Below are 25,848 nucleotides of genomic sequence, written 5' to 3'. Positions count from 1 at the left end.
AAAAAAGAAAAACACAGAAAAATACGTCATGACTTTCTGACGACCCAATATATCTATCTATCTATCTATCTATCTATCTATCTATCTATATCTATCTATCTATCTATCTATCTATCTATCTATCTATATTCAAGTCTGGGCCATCCTGCTCCAAACATCACGTTTTTAAAAAAAAAGAATCGGGCTAACTTGACACTTGCTATTTTCTCTGCCTAGGATGGCTTCCTTCTTCTCCCTTATGCCATTCCTCCGTTAACCTTTTACAATCTTAGCAAGAATTCTCTCCCCAGTGAAGCTTTGTCTCACTTCTGCCCCCATCAGCAGAATAATAATTGTTTTTTATATCAATGAATGTGCAGTCAGGAAAACAGAAACAGGGAGTGATTTACATGAAGAACTGGAGTTGGAAGAGGCACAGGGAGCAGAGATTTCTCCAGAGATCGGAGCTCTGCCATGGGTCCAGTCGCCACCCATTGGCCTGCCTGCCCTGCTGGACTAAAGGAAATCCTCACTGCCATTTCCACCAGTGCAGCCTGAGTCACTGCTGCTGATACTGCAGGAAGCATCACTGAGCAGGGGCTGGCCCTGTTGATAATACTTGAATTTCCAATGACATTGGAAGCAACATTGATGCTGGGGCCCTTCGCTGCCTGAGGTCTTTTCCTGATGCTGCTGTAGGAGCCAGAAGCACAGGACATGTATCCTTTTTTTCCAAACTGCTAAAATCCCACCAGTGCTTTCTCTGGGCAGAACCCAACAACAGCGCACTTAGCAAAAGGGATTTGGAAATGCAGTGTTCATGCTTTCAGCCCAGTGACAGAATGGAGACTATTAAACAAGTGCAAGGCTAAAAGCCAACAGACAAATTGCTGGTACATATCTGTTTGTGTGAGATGCAGGATGATTCTTGCTGCTGTGTTGCTAATAGAATATAAGGGTGCAAGTAAAGAGAAGAACTGATAGCAATAATTAAGCCTAGAGTTTGGGGATGTGACAGTAGATGCTGGTAAGAATTAGTCAGATGATGATTATCTGAATATGAGATAGAAAATTTTGATTGCGTGAAAGCATGAGAGAAAAGGATGCTGAAAAGATGTACAGTAAAACCTTGGATTGCGAGTAACGTGGTTTGCAAGTGCTGTGTAAGAGGAGCAAACATTTCTAATACATTTTAATGTGGTAACCGAGCGATGTCTTGCAATACGAGTAGTTTGTTTCCGGGATGAATTATGCTTGCAAACCAAGGTATTACTGTATTTGCCATCACCTGAGATAGGGTACATTGTAGGAAAAACTGTTTTTTTTTTGGGGGGGGGGCGTGGGGGACGTGTTGATCATGAACTCAGCATGGCCTTTGAGCTGGTCATACGAACCTGAAGTTCAGGGGAGACATCTATGCCAAACGAAAGCCATAACACTGGTTGAGATCACTCAGGAAGTGAGGGAAGGTGGAAAAGAGAGTCAAGGACTGACCTCTGGGGGCACCTCAGCTTTTCGAGGTCAGAGAACTGAGGAGACACCCATGAAGAAAACTGAAAAGGAGCTGCCCGTGAGTAAGGAATAAAATAGAAGAGGGTAGTATCCTGGAAGGCGAGGGAAGAAAATGTTTCAAGAAGGAGAAGCTATCAACTGGGTCAAACGCTACCGGTATGTTCAGTAAGATGACATTTAGGAATTTATTGTTGATCAGAGATGAGAAGTGGCGGAGCCAGAACCTGGCTCTAGTGCTGTGTGCTTAACCGCGACACTAGCTTGAACAGCACCACCAGCTTGCCGACAAACTCTGGGGATGGAGATGGCATCTCAGCTTCTTCCTACAGCATCACAAGTGTATGCAGCTGAAGAAAGTTTAGGCAGTACATGTTTTTTCTCATTATTATTATCTACTGTGCTCAGGGCCCAAGGCAGAGAACAATGGTTTTACTTAAAGCAGCTTAGGTGACTAGAGATCCAAGAATCAGGGCTCATATTGATTTAAAACATAGAAAGATAGAAACTCCCCACTTAATTAAATCATGGGGAGGTTACCTGTCTGTATGAGCATCTTGACTGGTTGCCTACACACTAGCTCTGCTGTTTAAATATGGTTTATTCAACTGGCAGCTGGTGTTGCAGAAACTCGGAACTGGTGTCTTATACAAACAGAATGTCAAGTGGTTTTTGACAGCCAACTGTTATTTTCAAGGTAAGTTCTTTACTTCCTTCCTAGAACAGGATTATAAAAAGAAAATGTGTGGCTTAAAATCTGAATTGTGTATAGTCACTTCTGCTCGCTGATGTGGGATCTAGAGTGAGAATTGTACCTCATCTTGGCAGCCTCCCACTTAGGGTTGTTGTCGGAGAGTGGACCCTTCTCGGCACAAAGTCCAGGTCCTTGGAAACTCGAGCAAAGAATTGAATGAGATGCCAGAGTAAAGTAACTGAAAAAGTAGTTTATTCAAAGAGATGGTATATTTCAAAGATGTAGAAGTGGGCCGGAGCAGTAGAGAATGGCTCAAGGACCCATTATTAGAAGAGCAATTACATTCCAAAGAGTTTGGAGTGGGCCAAGTGCTGGTGAAGTTCAAAAGGTGAGGCTCAAAAGGTTCAAAAAAAGGGAGGAAGGGGTTCAAAAAGGGAAGAAGTAGTCAAAAAGAGCAGGGCAGACTTCCCAGGACTTGGGAGTTTTTATCCCCTTTCTCTAGAATGGGCTGTTCCCCTAAGGGCGTGGGACCACTTGATTGGCACCTGTGATTGACAAGAGGTACTGCGCAGGTGAAAGTGAGTGGTCTGATCTAGTTGGGTATTTTGTGCCCATTTGTTTTCCCACAGGGGTAGGTAATTACAATACAAAGGGGAGTTTTGGGTGTAGAGGGGATGTCCCCTTGGCAGTCGCACGCTGTGGGACATGCAGGAATGCAGACCCAATGCCTGCCTCTAACTGCCTGCTTTGTTTTCCTCTTGAGAGACGTGATCCCCATAAAATCTCTGTGGAATTTGAGGGACAGGAGGTCTTTTCTTCTGTATCTGCTCCCTACTGGACAGGGGCATAGAGTTGTCCCTGCCTATTGGGGGATTCATGGAACTCTCACCCTAGCTGATCTCAGGTGAGAGGAAGGGCTCCACCTGGAAGACCGTGCCGGCTTCTTTGGTTGTGACTGGCAATCTTGTTGGGGTGTCTTCTGTATCCCCAAGCCCCCTGAATGAGGAAAAAAAACATTTTAATTAATAAATCTGTTAGTTCTCGTGAAGCCTATGGCCATTCAGCCTGTCACCCAGGTGGCATTTTTTGTCTGGGCCCAGAATGGGTTTGGCATTTAGCTTACTGGCCTAGGGGATATTAGGAAGTCACAGGCTTTCAAGTAGTTATCTGAAGCAGGGCTAGGAGACTTCTACTGTTTTCTACTGTTTAGGATTCAGGGACTGATTTACAAAACAATCAAGAAGCAGGGGGATAGGAGAATTCTAGGATTCAGGCTAGGAGCAATCTTTAGCCTAGGATTCACAGACTGATGAGAAGAGTAATCAAAGCCAGGGGCTAAGAAACTAAGAAACTAGGGAGGAGACCTAACATTTCTATACTTAACATTTCTATAGGAAAGAAAACTTAAGTTTCTCAGTGGTGGGGTGGCTGCTTTGTTGGCCAGTAACAGGGTGACTTAGGTGGGAGGGAGGAAGAATGGAGGAATTCCAAAGCTTGTGATAGGCCTGCTGTCCAGACAAAGGAGAAATAATGGATGTAAGGCCTTTGTTTTGGCAGAGTACATTAAATAATCTTTGATACACAAAGGTAGATAGAATAATGTATGGAAAGCCAAGTTATTCAGCAGATTTGTTACTGAGTTATGAGGAGGGCCCGTGGGAACCCAAGAAAAATATGACCAGTTAAGTGGCCAATGAGAAACTCCCTCGTGTAGGATGATTAAGGAACTTGTGTTCATAGGTTTGCTAATGTTGTAGGTAATAGACTTTTCTGTGATGTAAGCTCTTCCAATCATGCAAAGCCTTCACTAAAATGTGCTCCTCACAAGTGTTTTACTTGACTGCATTCCTTTGAAAAGCAAAGAAAAATGGGCTGAGGTTTCCAAGTGGGTTGGTGCAGAACAAATGAAAGAGAATGGCTGCTGAAGGTGATAGGTGTGTGAAATCAATATTAAGAGAGAGCAGAAAATCGAGCCATGGAAAAGAAGCCCGTGGCAATTTACAGAAATGTTACTGGCCAGAGCAATTTTGTTTAAGTGACAAAGAACAAGGAAACAGCATTTGATACCTAGATATAGACAGAATCCTAACATTTTGTGTGTGTGTGTGTGTGTTGTGTTGTCTCTGTGTGTGTGTGTGTGTGTGTGTGTGTGTGTGTGTGTGTGTGTTGCATATGTTGACTGTGGATGGCAATTTGGAGTTAGGAAGAAGGTAAAATGATTCTTTTGCATTGAGGCAGCACAATATGAACAGTCATAATTGCATGACGTCTGACCTGCGAGTTAGGATAACAGGTTTTGAGTCTCCGTTAATTAACTGAATGAATTATTCTTGATAAGCCTTTCATTGCTGAGGGCGTATGCTTCCTCAACGAAATACGTATGAAATGAGAGCTTGTTAAGTGATATATAAGAATTTGTGTTAACTCGAATCCTCTGACTTACAATTTAAGCTATTTTGACACAAATGCTTCCCCTGAGAAAACGTGTAACAGAGTTAAAATCAATAATTTTAATTTCAGTTATGAAAGTATGTTTTAAGCTCTGAGGCACTACACAAATGGAAAGGTTACTATGATGTCACTGATTAATCACTTGCTCCTGTTTCCCTTGATTTTGTTAGATTGGTCATAGAAGAACAGTGTTGGGTAGGAAAATGCCCCAGAACAAAATGGATGATTGTCTTATTTCATTTTGGCTGTAATAATAATAATGATAATAATAATAATAATACCATAGCCTGGGTGGCTTAAACAATAAACATTTATTTCTCACATTCCTGGAGGCTGAGAAGTTCAAGATCACAGTGCTGGCCGATCCAGTGTCTGAGGAGAAATCACTTGTTGGGTCATAGCTGGCCACCTTCTATCCTCATATGGTGGAACTCTCTCTGGGCTCTCTTTTATAAGGGCACTAATCTCATTCATGAGGGTTCCACCCTCATGAGCGAATCACTTCCCGAAGCTCCCCCTGCCCCGCCCCCACACACCTAATACCATCACATTGGAGGTTGGTTTTCAACATATTAATTTGGGGGAGACACAAACCTTCAGTCTAGCGCAATCGCCCTACCTTCTGGCTAGATACAAATCTGACTGTGAGAGCTCCTACAACAGAAGTATGATTGTTTTGAGATTCTTTCAGTTAGTGTCAAGAGGCTTAACCCAGGAGGTAAAAGGCCCATTTTGAGTCCTAACTTAGTCATTAACAAACTGTGACTTTAGGCAACTTTTTCTTAAACTTTCTGTGGCTTGATTATCTTAGACGAAGTTAGAGAGTATCTGCATTGCCTGACTCACGAGTTCACAGTGACTTTAAAAATAAGATAGAAAAAATCAAGAACCATGTGATTTCACTGATATGTGGGATATAAGACTGAAAACAACAAAGGAACAAGACAAACAAATGAAGAAACAAAACCTCATAGACACAGACAACAGTTTAGTGGTTACCTGAGGGTAAGGGGGGAAGATGAGGGTAAAGGGGGTCAAATATATGGTGAAGGAAGGAGAACTGACTCTGGGTGGTGAACACACAACATGATATATAGATGATGTATTATAGAATTGTACACTTGAAACCTGTGTAAATTTACTAACAACTGTCACCCCAATAAACTTTAATTAAAAAAAAAGTAAGATAGTTATTCCATCTTTTCTTATGGCTGAGTAGTATTCTATTGTACATATGGTGACAGAAGGAGATTTGACTTTGGGTGGTGAACACACAGTACAATATACAGATGATTTATTATAGAATTATATTCTTGAAAACATATCATTTTATTAGCCAGTGTAACCCCAATAAATTTAACAAAATTTTAAGAACATAAGCTAGTGAACATGAAGCACTTTGTAATCTACAGGGCACTACATAAATGTGAGAAATTATTATAGTATTTTTGTTTTAATTGCTGACTTATCTCCCTTTAGTAACTATTGCCTACTACTCTCTTAATTGGTAATATAGAAATACTGCTAAATATGAAGATGGCTTAGAACAAGACGGGTGTATCTACAATATATGTAAATGAGATTTATAGCATTCCTTAATTTTGTAATGCTAATAAGTACAGCCCTTGACACTTATGGTTTTCCTTATGGCATCTTTATATGACTTGACTGACTCTTTTACCGAGATTTATGTCTGCTTGAGCAGGCTCCCTAAGCCTCAATCATAGTCCCCATAAATCTCCAGCACATTCACTATGACAGTAGCCATGTCTCCTGCCTCCTTAAAAGACTATAGAGGGATGTCTTAGATGCCGTGTTTCCTGTGGTTGGCAAAGATTTGTTGGAGTTTTGCTGTGTTTGCAGGAAGGACAGAGGTTTTGGGGAAAACTAAATGCACTAAATTAAAGTCAAACCCAGTGTAAATGCTGAGTAAAGCTAATGGTCCTTCATAACGATTCTTTGCAAAGTTGAGACCTGAAAAGTCAGAGGGATGTCAGACTGCTGCTTCCCCTCCTTCACTATGACTTAGAGTCCCTGATACCAAATGAAAGGATAAAACTCATTCAGCTTTTGCTGTATGAACAAGGTTTTGGCCCCTACCGCAAACATTGCACCAAGAAAACCATTTCACCGTGTGGAAATAAGGGGGCAATCGGTTAAATACACAGCCTTGGGCCTATGCTTTGGAAGAAACGCAAGTGAGCCCTTTGAATTTTGTGCCTGAAGGTTAACCCAGAGAGTGTTTGTAACATTATATTCCCTAAAATAAATAAATAAATAAATAAATAAATAAATAAATAAATAGATAGATAGATAGATAGATAGATAGATATTATAGATATTTATATTATATATAATATATATTTATATATATTTATATAGATATTATTTTATATGTTTTTTTTGTTGCAAAAATGCGTCATGACTTTTCCAACAACTCGATATACATTCATTATTTAGGAAATACATTCCAAACTCTATAACAATGTGATCTCAACCCACCTTTCCAGCTTTCCAGTTTAATTTTAAGCCAGTCCCTTCATGTAACCTGTATATTGGCCATATCTAATTACTTGATACTTTAGAAGCATGTCATGAAATTTCTTGCCTCCATCATTTTTTTCAAATGCTGTTCTAACTACTTGGAATTTCTTTCCTTCTTGTCCTCCTTGAAAATTCTTATTCATCTTTTTCAATCAAGCTTAACTATTGTGTTAGTCAGTTTCGCTACAGAAAAACAAAACAAAACAAGAAACCCAAACTCAAAAGCCCCAAATGCTTGTAGTTTGAAACAACAAGCATTAATTCTCATGTTCACAGGTCTGTAGTTTGACTGTAGTCTGAGTGAGCTAGACTGGGCTTAGTTTAGTGGCTCTGTTTCAGGCTGTTGGGCAGCTGGCTTGGGTCTAGACTGTCAGTTTGTTCTGGGCCCCTTGCTGAAGTGTAGGCAGCTCTCCAGGGTATATTCTTCTTGAGTAAAAGGGCAAGCCCAAATCTGTTTTGGGCAAGGTTTATGCTTCTGCTAGTCTTTTGTCCGCTAACATCCCCTTGCACAAGGCAAATAACATGGCCAAGGTCAATGTTAAGAGGTAGTATATATGGTCCACCCATCAGGAGGAATGTCAAGTACACACACACACACACACACACACACACACACACGTGCACACATGGTCTGACAATTAAGTTTGGGAACTTGTTGCAATGATGTTGCTAACCTTTTCTGATATCAAAGGGATTATTCATCATGAATTTGTACCAACTGGACAAACAGTTAATTAAGTTTACTATTTGGAAGAGCTGAGAAGGCTGCATGAAAAAGTTAGACAACCTGAACTTTTCACCAACAATTCATGGCTCTTGCATCACGACAATGCACCAGCTCACATGGCACTGTCTGAGGGAGTTTTTAGCCAGTAAACAAATAACTGTATTGGAACACCCTCCCTACTCACCTGATCTGGCCCCCAATGACTTCTTTCTTTACCTGAAGATAAAGAAAATATTGAAAGGAAGACATTTTGATGACATTCAGGACATCAAGGGTAATACGACAACAGCTCTAATGGCCATTCCAGAGAAAGAGTTTCAAAATTGCTTTGAAGGGTGGACTAGGCACTGGTGTTGGTGCATAGCTTCCCAAAGGGAGTGCTTCAAAGGTGACTGTAGTGATATTCAGCAATGAGGTACTTTTTCTAGAATGAGTTCACAAACTTAGTTGTCTGACCTCATATGTATGAATGTGTGTGTGTGTGTGTGTGTGTGTGTTTGTGTATATTCTATCAATCATTGTGAACTCTGATTGAGTACAGTTATTCAACTTAGCACAAATGTGAAGCTTTTTTATCCCTCATAGGCAGAGTCAGCAATCTCCGCTTCAGTGTTCTCTGAAGATATTTTAAAATGCTTACAACATTGAATTGTTCTTACTTAATAGCATTTGTTTTTTCCAACTATGTGGCAGAATGCAAGTCTTCTAACTATTATTCTGTCAGTATAGAACACTCTACTTTGTTATGCTAGAAGATCAATAAATGTTTATTTGAATAGATGAGTGAATAACCTGTATCCCAAGCTCTCATATGCGTCCTCCCTGTCGAGTCTTACTATTGGTTTCAAACACATGTCACAGTTTCCAGGAAACACAAGAGAAATCAAACATGAAAATCTCATACTAGCTTTTTTCTTTTTTAAGTAAGTACTTGACCTCACAATGAATAATTAAGTCCATCCACAGAGTCTGGGACCATTTCAGATGGGACTAGGTGACATCGTTTTTCAAACTCACACTCTATTTCAACTGAGCCATAAGCTATTTTACTGTTTTTGTCCACTAGGTGTGTGGTTCTGGCTTTAAGTGCAGTAGCTTGCAAGATTAATATTTAGCCATTCACTTCATATCTGAGCCCATAAAATATAATATCCACTGGTTGGTTTTAAGCCAATAAGTGCTAGCATGAAATGAAAATCTCCTTTCATGGCAATTTAAAGCAAATTAACAGTGACAGTGATGCCATTTTGGTTGGCAAAACACTTCTTTATCTTTTTTGTCAACCGCTTTCTAAAATTTTCAAGTTTAAACTGAGTTTTGAGTCTCTTATAGAGGGAGGAAGGTGGATAAATACATTTTTCATCCTTATGTTTTCAACTTCAGTGGAAGTATAAAAGAAACATTTACATTGTATTTAAAAGCCCAACTTTTACAAAACTGCCAATGAAAAGTGACAGCATGTATATATTATACCTCTATTAAAGCTAGAAGTGTTTACCTTCAGTAAAGCAAGGGAACCAATTTACAATGGAAACCTGCTCCTAATCCCTTTGGAGGCAGAAGCTTGGAATGAAAGTTTCCAATTCATGGTTTTCTAACAATATTAGAAGAAGCTAAAAAGCAATGTGGCGGCTATATTAATCAGATTTGAGGCATTCCTGTTACAATATGGGTTTTGTGAAAGCACATGTCTGCTATAATTTTAAAATAACAAGTGATCTTAATTTAGGTTTTGCTTAAAGGAATAAGGGATTTACTTTCTGGAAAAAAAGTATTCTTTTCCCGCTATACTCTTTTCTTGACCTCTATTCATTCTTCCTCATGCATCCTGCAACCCATCTACTACATTGTTCCCCCTCTAAACTGAAACTGCACCCAAGTCTTTTCTGGTTCAGAAACATGTTTCCATGCCTTTGCAAATAAGATAGGTTTGTTTTTTTTGTTTTTTTGTGGGGTTTTTGTTTTGCACCTGAAAACCCATTCTCCACTCCTGAATTAATGCCCCCAACGAAAATTCCAGCTTCCCTGAGTGGATTAAGGACCGTTGCTTTCTGTTCCCATTAGCCTTTGTATGTGTCATTGTCATAGCACTTATGGGAAGGTAATCTAGTATCCTATCTGCACGTCTGTCACCCCAAACAGACTCTTTTATCCCTTGTGCCTTATGCAGTGTCTACCACATAGCAGCACTCAGTAAAATTTTTTGAATAAATAAAGACGTATGTAAAAAGAACAGTATTCCTAGGATGAATTTCATGCTATTTGAGGGTTGCAGCGGCCTCCATAGTAAGGCCTGTGATGTCAGCGAGCTGTTTTTTTCCCCTCCCAATTCTCTCTCAGCGCTCTGCAGCATGGTGAATTTTCTCTTCCTGTTTCCCAGCTTTAAAAGCAGGGTGTGTGCGGAAGCCTTCGCTTGTCTTAGTTAAGAATGGCGAGAGGCTCAGTAATTAGTGCTTGTAAAACACTGCAAGCTTCTCTGATGAATTAAAGTGTGAAATCTTATTACAAGCAGTATAATGCTGGGGTGACAAACAGGCATGGCAAGCGATACCATTTCTAGCCTCTCTTGCTTTTATGGGACAACGCAATTCATAACTATCCGCAAGTATCAACTCTGTGGCCTCCTGCGTGTCTTGACTATCACGTTAGCTCTCTTCCCTGTGCTTGGTTGGGGTGAGGGTATGTCGGACAGTTCCTTTTCCAAACGGTATTTTCTTGGGCACCCTCGGATGTCAATGTCTGTAGAAGCTTTTCGTGCAAACACAAAGGAATCATTGCATCCGTCAGAGACAAAAGTTTAAAAATGACACAGAATCTCTCTAATTACCATCAGCGAGTACCCGCAGGTTTAGACCAGCAATAGAATTTTAGGATGCCTACTCACTTCCGGGGGAGGGGGTCTAGTAATGTTTGTTTCCAATAAGCAATGTGCCATATTAAAACTATGCACCATCCAAACACTCCATAAAACAGCAACAAAGAAATTAGCTGTGAACTGAGTTTTGCTGGAGACTGGGACTGAGTGGGGCTGAGGGTTGCATACAGAAAGATGGAAAAACCAACTCCCCTTTGCATGCCCAGCCACTCAAGTGCTCACGCTGTGGCTATCTAAAGAGTCCATTTATATTTCAGGCTGCGGAGGGGAAGAAGAGAAAAAGCTACACATAAAGCCTAGTGATAATGGATAAATTAATTCAGTAATGAAGATCACGCACATCAAGCTTGTGGGGATTAACAGTCCTAGAGACTTTTGTTTCCGTTCATGCAAATAACCACCTATGTCAACAAATTTGGTAACAGCTCTTTTATCAGAGTAGCTTTTCTTGGATTTCTTCTGCTTTTCTATTTTTTTTTTGTTTTGACTCCCAATCGTCATAATTAATATAATAAAACCCGCATTATAAAATCATTAGTGTAAATGCAAATAAGGTCTTGCACCATGAATGCCCCCTGCCCAGGCTCCTAATCACTTGAAATGTCAGGCTGCATTAAGTAGAACATCGATCACATATAATAAAAGCACGCAATGCAAAAAACACTGAAGTGGTCTTTTCCAGCTGTTATGTAAAGCAGAAGGGCTTTAAAAAATTAATTTCTTTTTGGAGCTTTGAATATGTTAGAGGCTAAAGGCCTCATTCAAATATCAGTAAGAGCCTTGGGTTCCAAAGAAGACCTCTTGCCTTTTTCATTTTCCTAGTTGTATCCCCCACTCAGTCGTTCTTTTCTTTCTAAAAGCTTTTCTCGTTGAATGATACATGTTTGGAGGGACCTTTCTATAGCGTTTTAATGATGCTAAAGTAGCTGAATCTTGAAGATGTATTGCAAATACCTTACTTTTTAAATATTCTTCATGGAGCGGCTAGATAAAGGTGTGTTTTCCAAAATATGGTAATGATTGCAGAAGATGCAAAACTCTGATGGCGATTGTGAGAGCTGGCCTGAGAGCTTTGCTGTGTATAAAGCAGCCACAGATAGGCTGCACTAAAAGTCATGACTTACAATTATAAAACATATTAGAATTTACCCAACATTACCTTCTGCATTATCTTATTCGACCATAGTGAGGTAAATCAAAATACTGACCACTTAAGGGTTTGACAAACTTATCTGAAGTTCATTGAAAAGTTATCTATTTTGTCAGGGTAATACTGTGAACAAAAACTGATCACCATGTATTGTGTATTGTGCATAATTCTAGCTTAGAGTCACCTTTCATTGGATTTGAACTAATTTACAACTCTGTAAAGTGATAAAAACAAAACAAATTGAAAATAATTCCAGTGATTCTGGTCCATAGAAATGCTGTGTCCAGTGGGATGCAAATCCATTTTACTTCTTTTTGTAAATTGCTATTTTACTTCAATTTGTAAATTCATTTTGGCATTTGTTATATGCCTATATGTGTGGTACTTTGAATTTTCCTTTGGACCTATTCTTACACCTGACTGGTGTTACCCTGGACTCAAAGGGTCTGCCTGCCTGGTGCATCCAAGCCAAAAACATGAGCAGAAGTTTGAAGCAAAGGAAGTAAAGGTTTATTTAAGGAGTTGGCTGCAAGCCCAGCGACACAGGTGATCTAGTCCTCTCAAAAACCTGGCTCCCCGATGGCCTCTCCTGGCTAGGTTATTACATAAGGGAAAAGCCATTAATCGTGGTTACTACAGGAGTTGGGGTCGTGGGCTCTACTGATTGGTTGGGGCTAGAGCAGGGAGCAATTGATCAGGTCCTGGTGTCCGTCATGGTGTTGTTTCATCTGGTTCCCAGGGGGAGTGGTCAGTGGGGCTGTTGTGCTCTCATGAGCCTGGATCTGAAACATAACTGAGGCCAAGGTGTTACCTTTGTTTGACTAAAACCTTGTTCTAGGTTGAGGTCTGGTTATTGTATCTTGGTCATGGTTGATAGACCTGAAGCTTTATCTTAAGTGAGTTTCACGCTGACCAGGACCTAATGTCCTAAGGGCTTAATGATTAAAAGGAGTGGACACACAGTATGTATACAGATAGAGGGATGTGGGGGAAAGAATATAAGTGAGTTACAGTTTTATCCCACTAAACAAAGCTGACTTGGACTAAAGCAGAATGCATGCTAAAGAAATGAAGTTCATGCGCAGCTACACTGGTTCCCTTATTAATTAATGAGTTAAGTAAAATGTTTAATACATTCATTTTGTGTCTATATGAGATTCATGATTATACCCTTAAAAAGAAATCCTTTAACATCATATTTATAACGTGGAACACACCCATGAAACATCCTAACGAAATTCAAACGAGGATTTAAATCCTTATCCTATACTCAACCCTGGCCCAATATTCCTTTGCTTTTCACCAGTGCTTCTATAGAAAGCCTTCGCCCAGCTGTGAGTTTCAGCCTCTGTTCCCCTCTCTATGTATTTCCTGCCTGTAAAAGTCATGAAACACCAGATAACCCAAAGAAATACTTAGAATATCATGGTGGGACTGTTGTCAGGAATTTAGAGATTGGCTGTCAGGGAGTTAAAGAGTCAACCTCACCAAAAAGCCCATCACTTGCCTTCCCACATCTTCATAATCCAAGTTGTATTTATGCTCAATGACTTGGCAGCAGTGACAACAGAATGCCAAAAGGTTGATTCAAATGACATTCTGCTTGGCACTTCTTTGTATTTTCTTGGTTTTATAAAATGTATGTCTATCATGTGACTTGCTATGATCTAGAATTTGTGTAGCTCTTCTGTAGAAATCATCAAGACAGAAGCAGAAGATAGATTAAAAAATAACTCACTTCCTTCAAAAATGGGAAGAGGTCATTTTCAAGGGAAAGCAAAAGTGATAGGATCGGAGCCCTCCACTTCCTTTCAGGAAATACTTCTAAATTAGTCTTTTGTACACAAAGGCATCCATTTTGGGAGGACTTTATGAGGAATGGACAACCGTTTTATGGCATAGGTAAAATATTCCTTACCTAAATACAAAGCTTCATTGAGATATTGGTATACTACAGGTTCTATATTGGGAAAAATTTTTACATCTCTTTCTCTGGTAGATAAGAAACATGACAAAGAAGACATCACTCCTGGTACCCATTTCACAAAGACGCTTAACGCTCATACTGAAAATCAGAGCTGAAAGTGCTGGATGAATAGGAGAGATCTTACCCAGTGTTTGCTTCTTGACTGGGAAGGGGTCAGAATGTTTAAGTGTGTCATCCTAGGGTAAGTAATGAGCAACTTATGAAGTTGAGCAGTACCTAGATAAAAGAGAACTTAGTAAGACGTTCCTGGGAGCTAGCTAGCTAATACAAGAGAATCCTATAATTGTAAGCCAAGTGGTTTAGAGCTCTTGAAGTCATCATGTTTATTTCACTTTGCTTATCCCTTTGTGTTCAGAAAAGTCTTTTAGAAATCTCCGGTCTGTATTAGCAGTATTAAGAGGAATCAAGAAAAGAGATATGGCTCAGGTTCAATCAAAGTATTAAAGGGATTGGAAGTAAGCCCTGGGGCTAATATTCAATGGCAGCAGGAGTGTGAAATAGCAAACTCTCATGGGAAAGTGAAAGTCAGGATGATAGAGTAAATGCCGATTTTTTTAGCCATTTCTTCCTACAAAACTTTTCTCCTATTGGTTAGAATGTCTGAATTCACTGAGTTAAAGGGGTTCTTCTTAAATATAACATCTCTCTCAGAATGAAAAAGTAAGGGATGGGTAGACAGAGAAATGTGTAATGGTCTAGAATGTGTACTATGGTTTTAACCATCATTTTTTTTGTTTGTTTTTGTTTAAAGATTTTTATTGGGGTATTGGGGGGATGGGAACAGTATTGGGGAATTGGGGGAATGGGAACAGACAAGTTGCTGTCGTTTTGTTCTTCAGTCTAGTTGTGGAGGACGTCGCTTCACTGGCCCAAGTTGGCGCCATCATTGCGCTCTTCCCAGGCGAGGCAGATCAGTCACCAGCTTCTGGACGGCCACTCACTGCGGCTGCTGGCCGCTCACGCTGGCTGCTGGCTACACACGGTAGCCCAATGGCAACCCACTGCCACAGGGGCTGCAGCCTACGCCGTCGCCGGTGACTCACGGCAGCCCAGCTCCAGGTTGAGCTGTTGTTTAGAATCTTAGCTGTGGAGGGCAGTGTCACTGGCCCTCATATGTGGGATCCGAACAGGGGCCCTCTGGCATCCCAAGCCAGTTCTTAACCATCGCGCCACTCGGCTGGCCCAACCATCATTTATTTTTTAAAGAAAGAAAGAAAAAAAAAGTTTAAATATACTCCATCCACCTTGAACATTTTCCCTTTACAATCTACGTGTAATTAGGCATGAGTCAGAGAACACATAAATTAGCCATGGTGCTGTTCCTGGTCAGTAGATGTTAATGTTACAACACAGCAGGTACCAAGGGGCGTCAGGACTGCTGGGTAATGAAGGGTCTTTAAAGACACATGCCTTTCTTAAGAGCATCTTCCTCTTGGAAGGAAGGAAGGAAGGAAGGAAGGAAGGAAGGAAAGAAAGGGAAGGTGGGAGGAAAAGAAGGAGGGAAGAAAATATTACTTTGAGGGAGAAAGATGCTATACAAAGTGGAAGTAACTTCAATGTGTTTAGTTCTCCACCTGTAAGATTCTCTGATGAGCAGGTTGCACAGTAATCTGAGGGAGCAAAGGACACAGCTGAGAATATGCCCGAGTGGCCGAGTTCACTGTGGATGCTAAAACATTTTGCAAATGAGCCTTTCACTAAGCCCCAGAAAAGCAGTTTGAAAGGTACCCGAGCTTTTCAGCACCATAAAAGCAAGGTAAAGGAAACTCACAAGTCTGGAATGCAGTAGCCCAGAAATTTCTAACTTTTATATACCTTCTTCAAAGTTACTTATTTAAACAAAACATGCTTTGATCATGTAGCAAATATTTTTATAATTTTTTTTAGGGAATCACAAATAAAGGCAATCTTTTAAGAGGTAAGGCACCCGGAAACCTCTCCGAAGAGTACATGACAACCAACACCCACTGCCTTTGGGTTGACATGATTCTGTTCTTATGAGCATGAACACTTGGAGAAAACACACCCAATTTTATTCTAGCTCCTTTTGCAATATTGTTTAAACATATTGTGCGTGGAAATTGCTTAGCAGATTTTTATTAAATGTCAAAAGACATATTATGCACCAATTTGATTGTGTGTAAATATGTACAATACAATACACTCAATGGTAAGGCACGGTTTGGTGAGTTCGACCATTGGATATACCCCATAACCACTACAACAATCACGATGTAGATAATTTCCTTTACAGCTGGGAGTTCTCTTGCACCCCTTCCAAATCACTCTACATGCATCCTGGTCCCGGGGGACTTCTAAATTTCTATCATTTTAGAAGCGATTTGGCTTTCTAGAGTTGTGCATACATGGGAACATGCAGAGTGTGTACTCATTTATGTGTAGGTGCTTATGTCTAGCATGATGTTTTTAAGAATCAGCTCTGTTGTTTTTATTTTGATCAGTAATTTGTTTCTTTGTATTTCTCAGAAGTATCCCTTTGTAATACACATGTCACAATTTGTTTACTCATTCATCTTTAATAGCTTTCTGGCTTGTTTTAGTTTTTAGGTAATGCAAGTAAAGTTGCTCTGAGCATTCCTGTATAAGTCATTTGTACAGAATGATGCTTCATTTCTGTTGGCAAATGTTTAGAAATGGAATGGCCGTATGCTACTTGTATATGTAACTTTTTACTCATCCACTAAAGTATTTTCAAAAGAAGTTATAGCATTTTGCTTTACGTATTTTGAAGCTTTGTTATTGGGTCCACCTGCTTAAAATTGTTATATTTTCTTGATGAATTGACCCCCTATCATTATGGAATGTTCTTCATTCCTGGTATTGTATTTTGTTTTACAGTGTTGTCTTGAAATTTACTGATCTATTTTTTGGTAGTTTACTATTAATTTCACCCAGTGAAATTTTTATTCCAGTTATTTGGTTCTTTCTAAATATCTTCTACTTCCTTTGTTATTACGTTTATGCTCTTCTTTAAATCTTTTTTTAAAATTTTTTATAAGAGTTTATTTGAGCGAAAACTGATGACATGTGCTGGGGATCAGGATCTCAGATGCTCCCCTTTCTTTAAATCTTTAAGCACACTAAAGATATTGATAATAGTTGATGTAAAGTCCTTGTCTCCAAGCTCTATCACGTCTGTCATTGGGGTTTTGTTTCGATTAGCTGATTTTTTTCTCCCCAGGTGGTGCTATATTTTCCTGTTTCTTGGCACATCTTGAAATTTTTATTGGATGTTAGACTTCACTGCTTGGTGTCTGGATTTTGTTGTCTTCCTTTCAAAAGTGTCAGGGTTTGTTTTGATGGTTAAATGACTTGCATATCAGGTTGAGCTAGTCAGGGCTCATGTAAAGCGTTATTGGGGAAAGTCTACACTAGCTTTTATTCTAGAAATAAGTTAGCCCTACTATTATGGTGTGAGTGATCTGGGTTATTATCTGAACACTTCAGGTGTTAATTGAGAATGCTACTTTCTGGTTTGGCCAATGCAAATTTTCTTCCTGGCCTATGTGAGTTTGGGAAATTGCTCAGGTTATAATTTGCCAGTTGCTCTCTGCCCAGCTCCCTATGCCTACACAGCTTATTATTCAGCAAACACTCATGGAAACCCCTATGTCTAACCTCAGTCTCCTCAAGAGAGAGCCTGGGCGTGCCTTCTTGGATCCCACTCTTCACACTGAGTCGGGAATGTGCCCCCAGATAGAGAACAAGATTCAAAGGGCTCATTTCCTCTCTTGTGTTCCTTTTATGAAGGATCAGTTATGAGCTGCCTGTCATGCAGCCTCTCACATTATTTGTTTTATATATTGTTTTCACCTTACTAATTGTTTTTTTTTTTTTTAAGATTTTTATTGGGGAATTGGGGGCATGGGAACAGCACTGGGGAATTGGGGGAAGGGGAACAGACAAGTTGCTGTCCTTTTGTTCTTTAGTCTAGTTGTGGAGGACGTTGCTTCACTGGCCCAAGTTGGCACCATCATTGCGCTCTTCCAGGGCGAGGCAGATCAGTCGCCAGCTTCTGGACAGCCACTCACAGCAGCTGCTGGCTGCTCACGCTGGCTGCTGGCTACACACGGTAGCCCATGGCAACCCACTGCAGCAGGGGCTACAGCCTATGGGGTTGCCGGAGACTCATGGCAGCTCATCTCCAGGTTGAGCTGTTGTTCAGCATCTTAGCTGTAGAGGGCAGTGTCACTGGCCCTCATATGTGGGATCCGAACCGGGGCCCTCTGGCGTCCCAAGCCAACTCTTAACCATTGCGCCACTCGGCTGGCTCTCTAATTGTTTATAGGGGGAGAGAAAGTTTGTTCCTTGTTATTCCATCATGGATGGGACACATTTTATGATGAATAATAACAAAGTATGATGATGGTTTGACCATATTAATAAAGACTATTATTGAGTGGTAGTCATTAATATTTTTCTATTCTCAATATAGCTGGATAGGGTCTTGAAGCAGGCAAGTCATAGGAAAAGTAGGACTTTTCCAGAAGACAGAAGCATATTAGTCTGTTGTTTTTCAGCAGAATCTTAATTTACATAATTTTCCAGTTTGAAGGTGGGATTAGTCGGGGGATACAGCAGTAATACTTGAATTTCTGGATATCGAGTACAATTAAGGCATCAGGGAAGAGAGGCGAGAGCAGCTTTTGGTGTCAGAGAGAAATGATTTAGACCTCAGCTTAGTTGTTTATTAGCCATGAAATTTCTCTCAATTTCTCTGAGCCTCAATTTAATTCTGTATAATATGGATACAACAATACTTGCATTATATAGTTGTTAGAAGGTTTACTTGGGAAGTTATCTAAATAACTTCCAAGAGTTCTTGGAACTGTTGTAAAAATGCCAGTTTCCTCCTAGTGGGCTGATTGAAGAGATTTATTGAGACTTATTAAAGATTTGTTAAACTTTGCTGAGGCGATTTCGTTCGAAGCCAAGAAAACTGAAATTTAGGAAAGAGGAACATGTTTCTATATGGTGTTTCAGAGACTCATAGACTGTTCAAATTCAAAGAGCTCCTGGAAAGAATTTCCAGAGACTTCATGCTTTCTTTTTTCCCCCAATAAATTCCTTTTTAAAAAGCTAAATCTTCATGGGCACCTCTGCAGGTTATTCTCCATTTGACTTTTCCTAGCCATTCTCCAAGTTTCCCACCCTGCTCTGTCCCCCACAGGGTGAAACACTATGGGTGTAACCCTCCCGTTCCTTGCTCTCTGCTTCTGGTTGTATTTGGACAATGAGAGGAACCACCAAGAGCCGGGAGGCCAAGGAAGAGAAACGGAGGTCAGTGTATTTCCTGCGTTTCTGCTGTGCCTCCTGTTCTGCCTTGAACTTGTAGTTTTGTAATGTTGGGGTGTCTCTCTCCAGCTCCCTATGGATAGTTCTTCCTGAACAGCTCCAACTCCTTTAGTTCCCAGAAAGACGAAGCTGTTTCTTCCTTTTGTCCCTTTAGGTCTAGAGGTGGCAAAGCTTGCTCATTACTGTGGCTTATCCCAGAGTGCTTACTGGGATCTTGCAGCCTTGCCCACCCCTGTTTCCAAAGTACCTTCATGACATTCTCTTTACTGTCACCCTTTTGAGTAGAATTTTCATACCAGTCATACCCTGACTGTATTCATTCCTGTGGCCATTGAAGCAAGTTACCACAAACTGGGTGGCTTAAACAACAGAAATGTATTCTCTTACAGTTCTAGAGTCCAAAAGTCTGAAATGAAGTTATTGGCAGGGCCGTGCTCTCACTGAAGTGTCTAGGGGACAATCTTTCCTTGTGTCTTCATGTTTTTGGTGGTTCCAGGAGTTCTTTGGCTTATAGCTACATTACTTCAATCTCTGCCTCCATCTTCACACAGCATCCTTCTCTGTCTTCTCTTCTGAGAAGGACACTGGTCACTGGATTTCAGGTCCACCGAGGTCATCCAGGATGGTTTCATCTCAAGATCTTTAACTTAATTACATCTGCAAAGACACTTCTTTTTCCCCCCAAATAAGGTCACTTTCACAGTTTCCAAGACACAACATATCTTTTTGGGAGGCACTGTTCAAACCACTACACTGACTCATACACGTTCCTAATACTTAAAACAGAAAATAGCTAACCTGCTCTAATTGAAAGGAAGGTAACTGGACCACACCCTTCTCTTCACTTATGTGGCATTAAGGAAATAGAAGCTCTGTGATCAGAAGCTATTAACCTAACATCTCAAACCTCGCGGGTAGGACTTCTAGACAGGGACCTTCCTCATGAACCTTCTCATCCCTGGTATTTGAGTAGCTGAGTGGCTCATCATAAAGTCAATATCATTGACTATGCTAGTAAGAAAATTAGGCATTTGTGGCAAGTTTAATTCTTGCCTTCCTGGTGTTTTCTGTCTTGTAGGGGGAAATATTATGGTTAATGTCTTTTAACCTAATGGTTTTTTTAAAGCGATGACTAAAGTAAAGAAATATGGAAGATTTTCTTGAGCTGAATTACTGTCAAATAAAGACAGTTAAGCACATTACTTCCCTCCTCACCATTCTGTAAATTCAAGTACATTGAAGTTAAAAGCTATGAAAGCAACTTCTAAATGTGTTTTGTCAACAGACATCAGGGCTTCTCAAAGTTACAGGAAAGGAATGCCCTCTCCCTGCTTGATGGAGTGATTGTTAACATTTTGCATTTGCTGTTTATGGTGGGATTTCCAAAACTTAAAATGAGAGAAAGCAGCACTTTTTTTTTTTTAGACTGTCAAACTGGCTCAGGTATGAAAAAGAATTGTTTCCACATCTGGTACACTGTATCTGAAATGGGATAGTAGAAAATCCTTATTAGTCTCTCTTTAGTTTGGTTCCCAGCAGTGTCACTTGTCTTTTGTCATTTGTCTATCCTAAAACATTTCAATCAACATCAACTTTCTGGACCATGGTCTAATAATCTGGAAAAACCAAATATGCTTGTGTACCCCCCAAGGAATTGTCAAATAGCTTGGACTGCACTCCTAGGATTTCATAATTTCCTCATGTTTCCAAGCTGCCAGTCCAGAGGCTCTTGATCCTCAGTGCCCTGGTCTTGGGTTTTCTTTTTAATGTGCTTTGGCTCAACAGCATGTTCTGTTTAGCAGTATGGATGGAAGCTCCTTAGTTAAAATATTCAGGAGAGAAGAGAGAATTAAGCCTATGATAGAATTTTCCAAGCAGACAAGAAAAGGCTTAGAAGAAGGTTTTGTTGGGTTTTTGCTCCTGGTAATTTTATTTGGAGTTTATGGAGGGAAAACATGAACATTTATCGAATGTGCAGACCATTTTGTTTAAAAGCATAATTCACTTCCGAAAGGATTACTGAGAGTCTGTTGTGTATCGAATCATGTTCTGGGTTTTGGGGTTACTCTAGTGATCTAAAGAGACATTGCCTGTGCTCTCATGGAAATTACTTTCTAGAAGTAATGAAAAAAAAGTAAATAAATGAATAATTAAACAATAGTGAAAAAAATAAGCAGGGAAGGTTATAAAACAAAAAAGGCTAGCATGTTATTTGTGCCTGAGTGGCATGCATCAGGACTATACCAAGTGGTTCCTTCAAAAGAAGGACTTGGGGTTCCTTGGGGGCAGGCTGAGAGAATAGATAAGGCTCCCAACACTAAGATGCTCCTTCTGTTTCACCTGCTTTGATCTGCTGACTCAAATCCAATTTTTCCCTCAACCACAGAAGACAGGACCCATTTCTCTAGGGCCCAGTAGACGACTGGAACGAAAGACTGCATAACATGCATCGCATTCCATGAATTGTGAGAATGATATCTCTTTATTCTGTTATCCTTTTCTTTCCCAATTGATCTTAGGAGTATAGGATGTGGAATTAAGGCTTAGCTTCTTTCACCCATTGGTTGTGCATCTATTTTGTTTCCTGAGCAGATGAGTCTTTAAAGCGCTTGCTACATGCTTACTTACCTCTTGTCCGAGGCAGATGTGTTTTCTTATTGTGATTTGATTACAGAAAGTTATTCCTTAATAGGACTAATGTGTCCATGCATCCTAAGAAGGACCAACCTAAAACAATTCCAACTATTGAGCTGATGCCATCAGCCCCGTGCTACAAATGTGCATCTCCATGTTGATGACTCCTCTCTATTTAATTAAAATATATTGATCATCGCACATTTGTCTTTATCAGAATGGCCATGCAGGATCTTTTGAGGAGTTATTGTTTACTGGCTTGAGAAGGTAATAGGCAGCTTTTAAAGAATATGTGGGCTTTCAGATTTATTCCCTGTCTTCTAAGTAGTTACATATTGCTCTTGGTTAAAATATGCTCTCTTGCCTGCTTAAAGCTTCTCTTGGAAGATATGTAGGTTGTAATAAACATTAATTAGTTGGTGTGACCATTCAGCGTACTGCTTTGGAAGAAACCAGTAATTTGCTGTACAAATATCAACTCTTTAATGGAATGTCTGATGCAAAGTGATTACAGATTTATAAAGGATGCAGCCTTAAACCAAAGTTATTAAGTCTCTTATGAACAAGTCACCTGGTGTCACAGGGAAGACAATTTAAAGGGAAGCTGTCCTAAATTAATATGTTAGCAGAGGTCACACTTACCGGAATTTGCAATTGCTCTTGGGAGCATAGTTCATTCTTTAAGTGGAAACCGGCTAATAAGAAGGAAGTTATAATTCACTTTAAGAAATAATTGTGGGGAAAAGAAATGCACACCTAACCTATTTTCTGAACAAAATTAGTGTCTAGCTTGAATGTTCAAATATCAAATGAAACATTTTTCAAGTGCAGTATCTAAGCTGGATAGAGCCAATATTTTAGGGTATATTGTACATGCACAGAGCTCTGAAAAACCCAAACCCTTAAATCATGACCAATTCTTAGTGTCTACCCCAAAGTACTATCTGAAAAATATCCCAAAGTTTCCATATGTCCCTTCTTAGATAACTATACATTATACCTGTGATAAACATGGTGGAAAGGACCCCGGAATGCTGTTAGGATGGGAGGGTGATCTGACATAGCTAGGATGGAGGGTGATCTGACATAGCTCGGAGGGTCCAGGAAGACATCTTTAAAGGAAGTGAGACATGATTTGAGAGATAAAGCATCTCAATGTCCCAGCCAAGTAACTGTGCACTGTAGGCTTGGGTAGCAATTATAATTTACTGGCTACCTTAAGGCCCATTTGGAATCCCTTCTCTTTTGCTGCCTCTTCTAGTGAGGGGCGACCATGTAGCTCAGATCTGGCCTAAGAGACAAGGATAGAAATCTGGGAAGACTTGCTTTCTTCCCCCAAAAAGAAAGACGCCACGGGCCAAGGTCTTCCTTCTTCGTGTACTTGCCTACTTTGAACAAGGCAGCCAGAGCAGCTATCTTGGTTTCCTGATGCAACATCTAAGAGGATATGACCCAGGAAATCATGGCGATGTCGGCTAGAAGATTGTCAAGCCATGGAAACAACAGCGGGAACTACCTATCTCCAGTTATCATGTGATTACTGTTCATTTTCCTATTTGTTTATGCCTCTGTACCAAGCTTTCTGGTACTTACAGCAGAAAACATTCCTAAATGTTACAAACCCAGTATAAGTAACAGAGTGATGGACTCTACTTGTCCAATGCACTCTTAGGCTGCATTATTAGAAATAAATGTGTCTAGATGCTAATAGTTACTCACCACTTTTCCAATTCAGCATTGCAGGGCGGAAGAAACGCCAACAGAGTGTGGGAGGTGAGGGAAGGAAGGGAGAAATAGGAAGGTGACCGTCCTGTGAATTTAAATGCTTCCGTGGCACTTGAGGATGTCTCTTTCTTGTGGCAATAGTTTTAGAATGAGATTTTCATAGGAATTCTATGTAATTTGCAAATTACAGGTATAATATAGTTTTATTTTTAACAAACAAACAAACAAACAAACAAAAGAGGTGGCTTATTTATATCTCTAAATTCCCTGCATGTTAAGGCATTATAGAATCTCTGAAGTCAAGTCAGTCAAGATTTGATTTCTGATTTCATCATTAGCGTATAACCGAGGACAAGGTTGTTGACCTCTTTCAGCCTAAGTGTTCTCATTTGGAGAAATGGAAGATTAAGAGTATCTCACCCTGACCATCTTTGTGAGGATCACCTGGGATTAATTCAGCCAAGTGGCTAGCGCTGTAAGTGCTCAGGTAGTGTCAGCTGTGATGATGTGGCAGCTGCTCTTGCACCTACCTGTACAGGTAGTAATGCTGTGGCAGCCTGCCTCATTTTGTGGTCAGTGTTAGTAGCTACCTGTGTTTGTTCTCATATATTGGGTTGTCGTAAAAGTCATGACATATTTTTTCTATGTTTTTCATTGCAAAAATGCGTCATGACTTTTCTGACAACCCAATATCTACTTCTCTAGATTTGTGTTGTTTTTTTTTTTAAAGGAAAGGGAACCAATAAGCAAGGGTTCAAGCTACAAAGAGTAGTAAGACTCAAAATATTTAGCCATGTATTACCTGTGTTCCATTCTATCCCCTTTCCAATAAAGACTTTCAATCAATGTTTATTCATCTTTCCTTACAATGTATTTTTTTCTCCTTCACATTCTTTCATCCTGTTTAGTGAGTCCACATTATGCAAATGCACCTTCTTCTAGAACAGTCAGGGGAATAAATGTATATAAGGTATGGCCCCTGGAACTTACAGGTTGCTAAGAGATAAGATAGGTGTAATAATAACTCTGGTATAAAGAAGGATAAATACCCGATGCCTGACCCCCAGAAAGTCAGGAGAAAGAATTGATACCAGCAAGACTGGTACTGGAGAACTTCACAGAGAAGGTACATAACAGTTGAATCATAGTAATTAGGGTTTCAAGAGGCACATATAGAATTGGAGTTTTTTTTTTTTTTTACAGAATAAAGGGGAAGGGAAGGAGTGGGAAAAAGAGAGAAAGGAATCAGTGGAATAGTGGGAATTAATGTTCTCTCTCAGGGCTTCCTAAAAACTTAACTTAGTTTGTGGAGAAGAACAAACATGTGTTTTGCATTCACAGCATCTAAGATTTTCCTCTGAGCAGATGGATCTTTCAAACAGCTTGTCACAGGCTTATTTACCTCTTTTTCTAGGCAGAAGTTTTCCTCCATTGCTGTCTTCCATTGTAAGGCAAGAGAAAGTTGATGAAGCCATTTAGTTCGTCAAAAATCTATCTAAAAAGTAGAAATTGAAAACACATCTGCTGAAAATGCAGATAGAGTTTGATTAACATAAATTATTGTGTGATGATCCTTTATATTTGGGGGAGGAGCTTCTATTGTTGAGCTTGGCTATATCTCAACATGGTAAACTCTTAGATTTAACTTCTGAGGCTTCATTTATACAGGAAAGTCACATAAGTAATTTTATACTTTTTTTTTTTAAGATTTTTATTGGGGAATTGGGGGGATGGGAACAGTGCTGGGGAATTGGGGAAAGGGGAACAGACAAGTTGCTGTCGTTTTGTTCTTCAATCTAGTTGTGGAGGATGTTGCTTCACTGGCCCAAGTTGGCACCATCATTGCGCTCTTCTCTGGCGAGGCAGATCAGTCGCCGGCTTCTGGACGGCCGCTCACTGCGGCTGCTGGCCGCTCACGCTGGCTGCTGGCCACACACGGTAGCCCATGGCAATCCACTGCCACAGGGACTGCAGCCCACGCCATCGCCGGCGACTCATGGCAGCCCCAGCTCCAGGTTGAGCTGTTGTTCAGCATCTTAGCTGTGGAGGGCAGCGTCACTGGCCCTCATATGTGGGATCCAAACCGGGGCCCTCTGGCATCCCAAGCGAGTTCTTAACCATCGCGCCACTCGGCCGGCCCAATTTTATACTTTTTAATTTTTACAGTGTTTGTTTTTCCCTTGGGAGCATTTGTGTATTTAATTTTCTGATATGTCATACACAAGGCATTATTGATACATGAGTAATTAAAATTAAA

Source organism: Hipposideros armiger, unplaced genomic scaffold (genome assembly GCF_001890085.2).
Source record: "Hipposideros armiger isolate ML-2016 unplaced genomic scaffold, ASM189008v1 scaffold_327, whole genome shotgun sequence".
Lineage (NCBI taxonomy): Eukaryota > Metazoa > Chordata > Mammalia > Chiroptera > Hipposideridae > Hipposideros > Hipposideros armiger.
The sequence above is the reverse complement of the archived record's forward strand: the minus strand, read 5'-3'. Positions refer to the sequence as shown.